Raw genomic sequence first — 10,714 nt, 5'->3', positions numbered from 1 at the left:
TTTATACATACATACTAGTTACGAGTATACTATCTCTTTATCAACCAGTCTATATATTAGCAGCAGACACAGTACAGTGCGGTAGTTCACGGCTGTGGCTACCTCTGTGTCGGCACTCGGCAGCCCGTCCATAATTGTATATACCACCTAACCGTGGTTTTTTTTTCTTTCTTTATACATACATACTAGTTACGAGTATACTATCTCTTTATCAACCAGTCTATATATTAGCAGCAGACACAGTACAGTGCGGTAGTTCACGGCTGTGGCTACCTCTGTGTCGGCACTCGGCAGCCCGTCCATAATTGTATATACCACCTAACCGTGGTTTTTTTTTCTTTCTTTATGCATACATACTAGTTACGAGTATACTATCTCTTTATCAACCAGTCTATATATTAGCAGCAGACACAGTACAGTGCGGTAGTTCACGGCTGTGGCTACCTCTGTGTCGGCACTCGGCAGCCCGTCCATAATTGTATATACCACCTAACCGTGGTTTTTTTTTCTTTCTTTATACATACATACTAGTTACGAGTATACTATCTCTTTATCAACCAGTCTATATATTAGCAGCAGACACAGTACAGTGCGGTAGTTCACGGCTGTGGCTACCTCTGTGTCGGCACTCGGCAGCCCGTCCATAATTGTATATACCACCTAACCGTGGTTTTTTTTTCTTTCTTTATACATACATACTAGTTACGAGTATACTATCTCTTTATCAACCAGTCTATATATTAGCAGCAGACACAGTACAGTGCGGTAGTTCACGGCTGTGGCTACCTCTGTGTCGGCACTCGGCAGCCCGTCCATAATTGTATACTAGTATCCAATCCATCCATCTCCATTGTTTACCTGAGGTGCCTTTTAGTTGTGCCTATTAAAATATGGAGAACAAAAATGTTGAGGTTCCAAAATTAGGGAAAGATCAAGATCCACTTCCACCTCGTGCTGAAGCTGCTGCCACTAGTCATGGCCGAGACGATGAAATGCCAGCAACGTCGTCTGCCAAGGCCGATGCCCAATGGCATAGTACAGAGCATGTCAAAACCAAAACACCAAATATCAGTAAAAAAAGGACTCCAAAACCTAAAATAAAATTGTCGGAGGAGAAGCGTAAACTTGCCAATATGCCATTTACCACACGGAGTGGCAAGGAACGGCTGAGGCCCTGGCCTATGTTCATGGCTAGTGGTTCAGCTTCACATGAGGATGGAAGCACTCAGCCTCTCGCTAGAAAACTGAAAAGACTCAAGCTGGCAAAAGCACCGCAAAGAACTGTGCGTTTTTTGAAATCCCAAATCCACAAGGAGAGTCCAATTGTGTCGGTTGCGATGCCTGACCTTCCCAACACTGGACGTGAAGAGCATGCGCCTTCCACCATTTGCACGCCCCCTGCAAGTGCTGGAAGGAGCACCCGCAGTCCAGTTCCTGATAGTCAGATTGAAGATGTCAGTGTTGAAGTACACCAGGATGAGGAGGATATGGGTGTTGCTGGCGCTGGGGAGGAAATTGACCAGGAGGATTCTGATGGTGAGGTGGTTTGTTTAAGTCAGGCACCCGGGGAGACACCTGTTGTCCGTGGGAGGAATATGGCCGTTGACATGCCAGGTGAAAATACCAAAAAAATCAGCTCTTCGGTGTGGAGGTATTTCACCAGAAATGCGGACAACAGGTGTCAAGCCGTGTGTTCCCTTTGTCAAGCTGTAATAAGTAGGGGTAAGGACGTTAACCACCTCGGAACATCCTCCCTTATACGTCACCTGCAGCGCATTCATAATAAGTCAGTGACAAGTTCAAAAACTTTGGGTGACAGCGGAAGCAGTCCACTGACCAGTAAATCCCTTCCTCTTGTAACCAAGCTCACGCAAACCACCCCACCAACTCCCTCAGTGTCAATTTCCTCCTTCCCCAGGAATGCCAATAGTCCTGCAGGCCATGTCACTGGCAATTCTGACGAGTCCTCTCCTGCCTGGGATTCCTCCGATGCATCCTTGCGTGTAACGCCTACTGCTGCTGGCGCTGCTGTTGTTGCCGCTGGGAGTCGATGGTCATCCCAGAGGGGAAGTCGTAAGCCCACTTGTACTACTTCCAGTAAGCAATTGACTGTTCAACAGTCCTTTGCGAGGAAGATGAAATATCACAGCAGTCATCCTACTGCAAAGCGGATAACTGAGTCCTTGACAACTATGTTGGTGTTAGACGTGCGTCCGGTATCCGCCGTTAGTTCACAGGGAACTAGACAATTTATTGAGGCAGTGTGCCCCCGTTACCAAATACCATCTAGGTTCCACTTCTCTAGGCAGGCGATACCGAGAATGTACACGGACGTCAGAAAAAGACTCACCAGTGTCCTAAAAAATGCAGTTGTACCCAATGTCCACTTAACCACGGACATGTGGACAAGTGGAGCAGGGCAGGGTCAGGACTATATGACTGTGACAGCCCACTGGGTAGATGTATGGACTCCCGCCGCAAGAACAGCAGCGGCGGCACCAGTAGCAGCATCTCGCAAACGCCAACTCTTTCCTAGGCAGGCTACGCTTTGTATCACCGCTTTCCAGAATACGCACACAGCTGAAAACCTCTTACGGCAACTGAGGAAGATCATCGCGGAATGGCTTACCCCAATTGGACTCTCCTGTGGATTTGTGGCATCGGACAACGCCAGCAATATTGTGTGTGCATTAAATATGGGCAAATTCCAGCACGTCCCATGTTTTGCACATACCTTGAATTTGGTGGTGCAGAATTTTTTAAAAAACGACAGGGGCGTGCAAGAGATGCTGTCGGTGGCCAGAAAAATTGCGGGACACTTTCGGCGTACAGGCACCACGTACAGAAGACTGGAGCACCACCAAAAACTACTGAACCTGCCCTGCCATCATCTGAAGCAAGAAGTGGTAACGAGGTGGAATTCAACCCTCTATATGCTTCAGAGGTTGGAGGAGCAGCAAAAGGCCATTCAAGCCTATACAATTGAGCACGATATAGTAGGTGGAATGCACCTGTCTCAAGTGCAGTGGAGAATGATTTCAACGTTGTGCAAGGTTCTGATGCCCTTTGAACTTGCCACACGTGAAGTCAGTTCAGACACTGCCAGCCTGAGTCAGGTCATTCCCCTCATCAGGCTTTTGCAGAAGAAGCTGGAGGCATTGAAGAAGGAGCTAAAAGGGAGCGATTCCGCTAGGCATGTGGGACTTGTGGATGCAGCCCTTAATTCGCTTAACAAGGATTCACGGGTGGTCAATCTGTTGAAATCAGAGCACTACATTTTGGCCACCGTGCTCGATCCTAGATTTAAAGCCTACCTTGGATCTCTCTTTCCGGCAGACACAGGTCTGCTGGGGTTGAAAGACCTGCTGGTGACAAAATTGTCAAGTCAAGCGGAACGCGACCTGTCAACATCTCCTCCTTCACATTCTCCCGCAACTGGGGGTGCGAGGAAAAGGCTCAGAATTTCGAGCCCACCCGCTGGCGGTGATGCAGGGCAGTCTGGAGCGACTGCTGATGCTGACATCTGGTCCGGACTGAAGGACCTGACAACGATTACGGACATGTCGTCTACTGTCACTGCATATGATTCTCTCAACATTGATAGAATGGTGGAGGATTATATGAGTGACCGCATCCAAGTAGGCACGTCACACAGTCCGTACTTATACTGGCAGGAAAAAGAGGCAATTTGGAGGCCCTTGCACAAACTGGCTTTATTCTACCTAAGTTGCCCTCCCACAAGTGTGTACTCCGAAAGAGTGTTTAGTGCCGCCGCTCACCTTGTCAGCAATCGGCGTACGAGGTTACATCCAGAAAATGTGGAGAAGATGATGTTCATTAAAATGAATTATAATCAATTCCTCCGCGGAGACATTGACCAGCAGCAATTGCCTCCACAAAGTACACAGGGAGCTGAGATGGTGGATTCCAGTGGGGACGAATTGATAATCTGTGAGGAGGGGGATGTACACGGTGATATATCGGAGGGTGAAGATGAGGTGGACATCTTGCCTCTGTAGAGCCAGTTTGTGCAAGGAGAGATTAATTGCTTCTTTTTTGGGGGGGGTCCAAACCAACCCGTCATATCAGTCACAGTCGTGTGGCAGACCCTGTCACTGAAATGATGGGTTGGTTAAAGTGTGCATGTCCTGTTTTGTTTATACAACATAAGGGTGGGTGGGAGGGCCCAAGGACAATTCCATCTTGCACCTCTTTTTTCTTTTCTTTTTCTTTGCATCATGTGCTGATTGGGGAGGGTTTTTTTGGAAGGGACATCCTGCGTGACACTGCAGTGCCACTCCTAGATGGGCCCGGTGTTTGTGTCGGCCACTAGGGTCGCTAATCTTACTCACACAGTCAGCTACCTCATTGCGCCTCTTTTTTTCTTTGCGTCATGTGCTGTTTGGGGAGGGTTTTTTGGAAGGGCCATCCTGCGTGACACTGCAGTGCCACTCCTAGATGGGCCCGGTGTTTGTGTCGGCCACTAGGGTCGCTAATCTTACTCACACAGTCAGCTACCTCATTGCGCCTCTTTTTTTCTTTGCGTCATGTGCTGTTTGGGGAGGGTTTTTTGGAAGGGACATCCTGCGTGACACTGCAGTGCCACGACTAGATGGGCCCGGTGTTTGTGTCGGCCACTAGGGTCGCTAATCTTACTCACACAGTCAGCTACCTCATTGCGCCTCTTTTTTTCTTTGCGTCATGTGCTGTTTGGGGAGGGTTTTTTGGAAGGGACATCCTGCGTGACACTGCAGTGCCACTCCTAGATGTGCCCGGTGTTTGTGTCGGCCACTAGGGTCGCTAATCTTACTCACACAGCTACCTCATTGCGCCTCTTTTTTTCTTTGCGTCATGTGCTGTTTGGGGAGGGTTTTTTGGAAGGGCCATCCTGCGTGACACTGCAGTGCCACTCCTAGATGGGCCCGGTGTTTGTGTCGGCCACTAGGGTCGCTAATCTTACTCACACAGCTACCTCATTGCGCCTCTTTTTTTCTTTGCGTCATGTGCTGTTTGGGGAGGGTTTTTTGGAAGGGACATCCTGCGTGACACTGCAGTGCCACTCCTAGATGGGCCCGGTGTTTGTGTCGGCCACTAGGGTCGCTAATCTTACTCACACAGTCAGCTACCTCATTGCGCCTCTTTTTTTCTTTGCGTCATGTGCTGTTTGGGGAGGGTTTTTTGGAAGGGACATCCTGCGTGACACTGCAGTGCCACTCCTAGATGGGCCCGGTGTTTGTGTCGGCCACTAGGGTCGCTAATCTTACTCACACAGCTACCTCATTGCGCCTCTTTTTTTCTTTGCGTCATGTGCTGTTTGGGGAGGGTTTTTTGGAAGGGCCATCCTGCGTGACACTGCAGTGCCACTCCTAGATGGGCCCGGTGTTTGTGTCGGCCACTAGGGTCGCTAATCTTACTCACACAGCTACCTCATTGCGCCTCTTTTTTTCTTTGCGTCATGTGCTGTTTGGGGAGGGTTTTTTGGAAGGGACATCCTGCGTGACACTGCAGTGCCACTCCTAGATGGGCCCGGTGTTTGTGTCGGCCACTAGGGTCGCTAATCTTACTCACACAGTCAGCTACCTCATTGCGCCTCTTTTTTTCTTTGCGTCATGTGCTGTTTGGGGAGGGTTTTTTGGAAGGGCCATCCTGCGTGACACTGCAGTGCCACTCCTAGATGGGCCCGGTGTTTGTGTCGGCCACTAGGGTCGCTAATCTTACTCACACAGCTACCTCATTGCGCCTCTTTTTTTCTTTGCGTCATGTGCTGTTTGGGGAGGGTTTTTTGGAAGGGCCATCCTGCGTGACACTGCAGTGCCACTCCTAGATGGGCCCGGTGTTTGTGTCGGCCACTAGGGTCGCTAATCTTACTCACACAGCTACCTCATTGCGCCTCTTTTTTTCTTTGCGTCATGTGCTGTTTGGGGAGGGTTTTTTGGAAGGGACATCCTGCGTGACACTGCAGTGCCACTCCTAGATGGGCCCGGTGTTTGTGTCGGCCACTAGGGTCGCTTATCTTACTCACACAGCGACCTCGGTGCAAATTTTAGGACTAAAAATAATATTGTGAGGTGTGAGGTATTCAGAATAGACTGAAAATGAGTGTAAATTATGGTTTTTGAGGTTAATAATACTTTGGGATCAAAATGACCCCCAAATTCTATGATTTAAGCTGTTTTTTAGTGTTTTTGGAAAAAAACACCCGAATCCAAAACACACCCGAATCCGACAAAAAAAATTCGGTGAGGTTTTGCCAAAACGCGTTCGAACCCAAAACACGGCCGCGGAACCGAACCCAAAACCAAAACACAAAACCCGAAAAATTTCAGGCGCTCATCTCTAGTACCAATTCAACAATTTGCAGGAAACATTCATTAGAACAGTGTCTCCCAACTCCAGACTCAGGGACCCCTAATGGTGCATGTTTTGCACAGCTCCTAGGCTGACCATACTAGACCTTTAAACTGGGGCACACATGGATTACACAGGTTCTGTGGCAGATTATTAAAACCAGGTGACATGCAGCCAGCCACAGAACCTGTGTAATTCATGAGTGTCCCAGTTTAAAGGGCTAGTATGGTCAGCCTACCTAATTGGTGCACACAGGGCTGCCATCATAAATTGTGGGGCCCGGGACTGACAAAATATATATCATTACTACGGGTGTAAGCGCAGTGGCGGCTCAGCCCAGTCTTGGCAGTCTTCGCTGGAGTGGTAGGCCCTGAGCTGCAGTAGGCCCGATTCCCGTTGTCTGCTCTCATCTCGTACAGGGGAGGTGGCCGGGCAGGAGACTGGGCATCTGGATGGTGAGCCACGCTGCAACGCCGTCTCGCACATTCGTTTCCCCATCCCGGCGCAGATACTGTACATGAGGGTTCGGCGGTGGATGCTGGAGGAGGGCCAACAACGATGTTGTGACGGCGGCCTTTCAGCAGTGCGGAGTTGTGCACAATGGCGGCCGTGGCCCAGGCCACGCGATCCCTCCACCCCGTCAGGGAGGACTGGCTGGTGTCAGATCACATAGTAGCGGGGGGAAGTGGTGCTCGGTCCCTATAGTGCCGGCGGCGGTGGGAGAACTCCCTCCCTGGGTTACCGCAATAGTGGGTCGGGGATGAAGCTCAGTGAGCATGCAACCATCCCAGGAACCACCACACATGTTTTCAGAAGCGGGGGGGGGGGGGGGTGGCAGGCGGCCCAGGCCCTCCACTCTCTCTCAGAGCCTCTGGGCCTGGGACAGTTGTGCCCCCCCAGCTCCCCCCTAATGGCGACCCTGGGTGCATAGGTGTACTCATTACTGGCTGACACATTTTTCACTGGTGGAGCTGCTTATTTAATTGTGATACTGTGGAGATCTAGAAAACATGCACTGTTATGGGTCCCTGAGGACTGGAGTCTCTGCCTTAGAGATTCTGGTCCAGGCAAGAGAAATCCAGTCAGACTGGAAAAGGGTTCTTCTTTACCCAGCATCTACTGCTGCGGACTTAATGTTTAAGACTTGGTGGGTACCCTAATCAGCCCACGTCTGCCACCTAATGGAACAAAGCCGCAGGTAACGGGAGATAATATTATTTAATAGCCGATTACCGCTACACTCCAGCATTGGCCTGAAAAGTGATTGTCTGCTGGCAAGTTTCTTATCCAGTGCAGACCTCACTAACGGGCCCATTTATCATTGTATATTTGCGGCTTAATCCCAGAAAAAAAGTATTAAGTATCCCCTGAATGTACGTAGGAGGGATCACAGCAGATATGTCCGATACCTGCTACGATCCCTCCATTCCTGCTGGCAGTCGCATTCGCCATAGGTTTCTATGCTACCAGATTTACTGGATTGGCCCCTGCAGCTGCCACCATCTGAAGATGGACTATGGCCTACACACCGCAGATGTAGTTCCGGAGGGTTCCCATGGAACCCTCCACAGAAATGGCCGCTGTGCATGTGGTCAGTGGGACCGCACATGCGCAGGAGCGCCGGAAGCTCATTGAGCACATTGCAAGGACAGGCTCCTTTCAGAGCCCCTGTCCCTGCGGGTGCCCGATGACACATCCCACCTTTATAATCACATACTGTACTACGATTCTGGGCACTAATATTGCATCTAGGTCACATTGAATATGTGATTAAAGATAAATGGGCCCCGAAGGATATTGAGGTATTCATTGTAGATAATCAGCTGATCAGGACTGTATATAATGTGCTGGGCAGTCACTCATGCTGTCCTGATATTATACTCGGCAGCCCAGGACACCAATGGGAGTGCTTTTATATCATACTGAAAGTGTGGATACAACTGACACTATTATTTATATGGATTTATCTCTGGTCCCAACACATTACTTTTAACAGGTGGCCGTCCGACATTATATGAGCGCCATTCAGTTATAATGCCACAACAGAGAGCTAATTCCACTACGGTATTGCACATCTTTTGATGTATTGCTTAAATCTTCTGTGTTATATGCATTGTTTGAGTTCAAGATGGCGCTGCGGATGGCTGCCTCGGTGCTGCTCTGCCAAGCAGCCCTCATTTTTAGTTTTACATGTATAATATGTCTAATATGTCGAGTCTATCGTACAGTTGCAATGTGCAGTATCAACTCATATGTGTAATGTTTGTAATGTATGCTACGTTTGTCCCCCTTCTTATGCTGTGTATTCCCCCCTACATGTTGCTGCTTGGCGATGCATTGTACCACAAAAAATTCCTAGAGTATGTGAGTACACCTGGCCAATAAAGCTGATTCTGATGTATATCTAAATAATTAGACCATTGCTAGACGTTTAAGGACATTAGATTAGCAGGTCGGCCATGATACCACTGTTCTTCTAAGCCCATATACTGGTCTGGGGCGTGGTATGCATGACCGGCGGTTAGGAGTGGAATGCCAGGCAGCGGAATGCCGGCAGGGTGGGGGGGGGCGTATAGTCCCCGTTGGTTGGCATGCTATATTATATTATGTAGTGTAGCAGTCAAGATAAATAACATTTATGTAAATTATTATTGCTGAGATTTGCATTGGTCCCATTGTGGTTTATGGCACAGCGCAGTTTTCACATTAATTGGAAGGTAGATCTTGGCCTAATTACTGTGATCTTTTGTTTCTGCTGAGCAGGGACTGGGGCGACATGTTTGCTGACAACTCTCCTCTTACATTTTCCCTTTACAGTGTCATGGCGGGGTCACATCATTAATGGTGCACAGCAGGTATACTCTCTGGGCGGTATTCAAATGATATATCATATATTATGCCCAATCTCCTTTCCAAAGTGATCCCCGTTATTGCGCATATCACGCCTATAGTAAATAGGTTTAGCTGCGCAAAGGGTTGGGCACCCTCGCTACTCCGAGGGTAGCGAGCTGAAATGATTATACCACACACTTCAGCAGAAACAGAACAGGTGTGGAAGGGGGTGAAAAGAATTGAATACTGCCCTCTGTGTTGACTGTTAGGCTTTATTCCAGAGGCCAGTAACTCCGTCTTGCCAGATGGATCTCACCTTATTGGCGTGATTATGGAGGAGATATTGCCTTCTAGCTGTGCACTTTGTGGCTGGGTGAATGCATCTCTTTTGATACCATAAGGCTACTGTGGTTGCAGAGCCTGTATTATTTCCTGATTATATATTGATCTGCCTGACTCCTTTAACTTGCTACCATTTTCTTCTTTAAGTCTCCTCTTGCACCACATCCCACAAATGCACATTAGCCCCCAGTGTTGTATATAGCGGCAGCCAGTGTATTGCGTTTGCTTCTAACCTATCATCTTGTGAGCTGAATATTTTGGGAACAAGTTTGAAAAGATGACAGTCTCCGCTCTTACACCCTCCTTCCTTCTGTTAAAATGTAATTGCCTATTTATTTATCCTTTCACCACATCAAACACAGCTACTTTTAGTGCTTCAGTCCATGGAAACAATGACTCCGAGGTGCGCGCAGATTATGTGCGACTGCGATTTCTCACAGATTCTCAATTGCCAAAATATGCAAATGCCAGTGTAAGCATACCACTTGTGCACCACCGTGCGACGGATTGAGCACACTCTGCCATGCCCACTTTGCATATATGAGCAATGGTGTACTCACCGGACGATTAAATTTCTCCATCATTACTGATGCAAATCCTCCAACATGACCTATTCCATTAGGTACAAAATGCTCTGTTCCTGGACTTCCTTTCCCGTGGCGGCTCCAGGAGGTGGGGCTACAGCGCTGTCCAAAATTCAGATATGGGAGCCACACCAACTGACACCCCAAACTGCCAAACATTGCCTGCTGGGACTTATTGGGGGTCATTCCGAGTTGATCGCTAGCTAAAAATGTTCACTGCGATTAAGGAAAAAAATGGCACTCCTGCGCGTGCATATGCGGCGCAGTGCGCACGCGCGACGTACTTTCACTACGGCCGATGTATTTTTACACAAGGTCTAGCGAAGCATTTCAGCCGCACTGCTGGCCGCAGAGTGATTGACATGAAGTGGGCGTTTCTGGGTGGCAACTGACCGTTTTCAGGGAGTGTTCGAAAAAACGTAGGCGTGCCAGGAAAAATGCAGGCGTGGCTGGCCGAACGCAGGGCGTGTTTGTGACGTCAAATCCAGAATTGAATGGTCTGAAGTGATCGCAAGCGCTGAGTAGGTCTGGAGCTACTCAGAAACTGCACAATATTTTTTTGCAGGCGCTCAGCGATTCTTTCGTTCGCACTTCTGCTAAGCTAAAAT

This window comes from Pseudophryne corroboree, chromosome 10 (genome assembly GCF_028390025.1).
Source record: "Pseudophryne corroboree isolate aPseCor3 chromosome 10, aPseCor3.hap2, whole genome shotgun sequence".
In the NCBI taxonomy this organism is placed as follows: domain Eukaryota; kingdom Metazoa; phylum Chordata; class Amphibia; order Anura; family Myobatrachidae; genus Pseudophryne; species Pseudophryne corroboree.
Note: the sequence above shows the minus strand (reverse complement) of the source record.